Source organism: Charadrius vociferus, unplaced genomic scaffold (genome assembly GCF_000708025.1).
Source record: "Charadrius vociferus isolate BGI_N301 unplaced genomic scaffold, ASM70802v2 scaffold883, whole genome shotgun sequence".
NCBI classification, from domain to species: Eukaryota; Metazoa; Chordata; class Aves; order Charadriiformes; family Charadriidae; genus Charadrius; species Charadrius vociferus.
This window is the reverse complement of record NW_009647740.1, coordinates 291,080-295,286: the sequence shown is the minus strand read 5'-3', so window position 1 is coordinate 295,286 and position 4,207 is coordinate 291,080.

The following is a 4,207-nucleotide window of genomic DNA, read 5'->3' as shown; positions in this document are numbered from 1 at the left end:
CAAAACCTGTTAATCACCCTCAATTTAGTGGGCTGGTTGGGCAAAAGTGCTCCAAGTCGTGCATTGAGCTGGAGTTGAAGCCACTCATTAAAAGGTATAATGGGTATGTCTAGAACACAGCATGGGAATACTGATGTTCCTCCTTTGCAGACCTGTTACACCCTGGCTATAGCAGCGGAGTTCAGCACATGCTACCTACCCTGTAAAAGAAACCTCAATGTATCTACAGAATACGTACAAAACTAATGTTACTCCCAAACCTGATGTATGTCTAGCTTTGTATACGAAAACCCAAGAACCTTGCCTCTATTTAATACTTTAGATGATTGGCTTGATGTTAAATATTTCATAAATCAAACACTTTCAACCTAAGTGCTCCACCATGAAAACAAACCTAAAGGGATAGTTTTAGCAGGAAGTCATAATTATTTCGGCACGCTCCTTTTTACATACTAAGCATGTGATCAAAATTAACAGAGCATAATACACAAATTTTGCCTGTCTGAATTACAGGTCTCTATAGGACAAATAATTTCCTATATAACCTGAAACTGTAGGCCTATTTTCAAAACCAGATGCACAGAATAGCAAAATAGAAGCTACAGAAGGATGTCCAAGTATTAATTTTTTAAAACAAGTTCCCATTTCTATGCATAGCTGTGACTGTACTGGAAATAAAAACTTTTTTTTTCCTTCAGGTTTTTAATTTTTAATATGCTGTGAGGTATGAGTGTTAAAAAAATATATTACATCTTTTCTTTCTCCTAAATCAATAGGATGACCTGCCATAACAGCAGCAGCTAACTGCAGTATGTTGAACACATCAATATTATCACAAAATCTACTAGATATAAAAACAAATCTTACTACTCTTATTTTAAAAGTGAAAGCTGTTCTCTTCAGGAATGACTGAAAAACGAAATAGAAGGATTGGCAAGATTAGACTATCCATCTTTTAAAATCAATTGCTGCATGCCAGTCTTTTTAACTAGCATATCAGAAACATACACACTCAAAAAGACAAACTAAAAAAGTAAATAATTAGCCAAAGTAAATTCTTATGCAGCAACTAACAGAATGTTTGCATTTCTTTTTAGATATTGTGATCAATTGCCACTCTGTACTAAAACCAGGGCTAAACGAAACCCTCCCCTAAGTGATATTGCTAAACATGAGATCCCATTCTCCTTAATATGGAAAAGTCTGTGAGCACATACGAACACATTTTTTCATAAGTAGGTAATGGCTACTTGTTGGAGTAAGTAAGTTACATTCTTTGTCTACTCTGTTGACACAATTAGATGCACGCTAATTCTGGTGCCAGAAGTTTAATGCAAATTGACAAAACTTTAACAGAGTGTTAGAGCGATTTTCCATTTAGCATCTCCCTCCATTTCTCCATCACCTTTTACTGCACCGAATAACCTCTCTCTTGCAAGCCTTGATCTGTGAATGACACTGGAAAACTCATTATACAGGAAAAGCATGTCTCAATGGAAGCACATCTTGATTTGACAGCTTGAAAGAAGGAACAATAAGAAAAACAGAACAGAATCAGAAAAAATGAAGTGAGTTGAGGAAGGCCCTGGCATTTGTTGCGTAGCGTTCACGATTTTAGAACAGGTAGGCTGAATGCCAGGAGAAAGGAGGTCAGTAAGACCATGTGACTGCTTAGTAATTAGACTTGCTCAATAGTGCAATTACACAAAAATATTAGTTCATGAGTGTTACATGACTGTTTAAAGAGAAAAGTTAATCTAAAAGCACTGATGTATTAAAGGCTGCTATTTGCCAGATTTAAAACACATTTTTTAAAATGAACCATAACTGATAACTCTGCAGAGGGACAGTATTACTTCTAACAAGAAACTAAACCTCCTGGATTCTAGTATTCTGGCACCATTTTTCCTTATAACCGTTGTGTTAACAGTCATACTTTGAACCCTGACAGACAAGAGTTTTGTCCACACCTTCAGGACCATAAACTCACCAGAACACAAACTCTCAGTGTCAATCAATACAAACTAAGAAATGACCACTGTAAATTCACACCAGAAGATCAAATTTGACTCATGTTCCAAATGCTGAAGGGCTTCTGCTCCTAATCTCAAATAAAATATTTTGGACTAATTCAATACCCTACTCCACAGGCATGTAAGCAAGGTTCTTGCTTACGGTCATCAAGTGACAAAGGAGATAAAATGCTTGATTACTAATCCCAAGTGCCGAATGAGACTGGCAAACCAGAAAAATGCATCATAAGTCTTGCGTATGCATACTGTGAATGTGCATGTTACCACTGGTTAAAAATAACTCATTAAAACCACTGGAACCTAAAATGGATTCATTCCAAACTAGTAACTGCTCATTTAAATAAGAATTTATTGAGATCTCTCTAATAAACATGCAGCTCTAGGAGCCAGTTATGCTATGAAGTTACCGTACTTTTAAATTTGAAAAAATCTGAAGATCTCCCAAAACTGGGCTATGAAGGCAGTGAGATTTCCTACTCAAATCCATATGCAGCATGTGCCTTGAGGATATTTGAGTCCCAGGAGACTGTTTGAAGTGCTTTGGATAGGGGAGTTGCAATTTACCTTTCTTTTGGGGTGGGGGGAAGCACACAAAAACAAAGGACTAGAAGAAAAATGCACCTCTTCATAAAATCAAAAAATAAGCCCACACCACCAAAAACTCAGCTCCTCTAACCAGCAACTTAGAAAAAACGGTTTTCTTCAAATGCAAAGCAGGAACTAGTTGTCTTTCAGATTACTGAGAGTACTGTTAAAGCAAACCAACTACCAAATGGATCACACACAAATGTACTCAAGGACTGTATTAGCTAGCAATCTCATTAAATAGTCATTGAAGAACCAGGGCAGTAGCACTCAAGACACGAACCTCATTTTGCTAGAATCAAAGTTCACATTTGTCTATCATTCACTAGCTCAGAGAATACAACCAAAACCAGTTTAGCATTTCAATTGCAAAACACATTAGAAACCTATTAAGTATTTTTAAGACATGTGATTTCCTCAAAACTTAGACTTGTGCCATTTGCCTGCATTCTTTTAAAACATAAGTAGTTGTTCATGCTTCATCCATAAAACTAAGATCTCTGAGCTTTCTTTATAAAGTCAGGATTTGTTATTAAAAAAACCCCAAACCTTATCCCCTTCAAAACAAACCAAAAAAAGTTAAAAAGAATAAAAGAAAAACGTCTATAAAAAATATGTACATCACGAACCTCAGATAAGGTAAGTATCTAACAATTATTAAGTGGTATAAACCTTATTTTTGTCAGGGAAAATGGAATAACCATCAAGTTCAAGCTCACAAAAGGCATTTTTAGTATTTCTATCTTCTGAAAACCAGAAATAGGACCATAAGGAAAACTCCTCAACATCTGGAAAAGAACCCCAACACCTCCAAAGGTAAGTTACCTTGTTGGTAAAGTATTTAATGACCTGGGGTAGAAATTATTAAATCTGAAAGAAACAATTCTTGAAGAGAAGTAAACTGAACTGATACCCAAATTATCTCAACTTTGTCATTCTTCTATGACATGCTGTTAAGCCAAGTTTCATTGTGTTTGTTCCATAATTAGACAACTTTTCTCACCATTGTAGTCTGTGCAGGCTAAGTTCACAAGTGTTTCAAGTTCCTGAATCTGGACAGACAGATGACACAAGAACTCTACTGCATTATCAACCCTTTTAAAAGGGTAACAACTTTCAGATCCCTAGTGATTTTTTAATTAATCTCACAAGACAAGTATGCACAGAAGTTGCATGAACGTCTGCCTTATTATGGCACGCATTTAGCATGGAAACATCAATCACAGCTCCACTGTAAAGTTCATTTTTGTATTAGGCAGGATCACGCTTGGCTTGAAGGTGTAGGAATACATCTGCATGCTCTGGAAAGGGACATTTCTGACCCCTCCCTGCAGGAAACATATCCTGAGAAATTACTTCTGAACCAGGCAACAGCTTAGCCGGGTTTGTTTTGGGTTTTTGTTGAGGTTTTTTGTTGGTTTTTGTTTTGTTTTGTTTTGTTTTCCCCTCAGAACGGAGTGACCCTGAGCCAGCGCGGGGTTTCTGGCTGCCCAGAGATGCTGAAGTGAAGCAAGCCCTCCGGGCCGCTCCTCCCGGGGCTGGCAGTCGGGCTCCCGGAGCCTCCAGCCCCGCAGCAGCCCCGCTCCCAC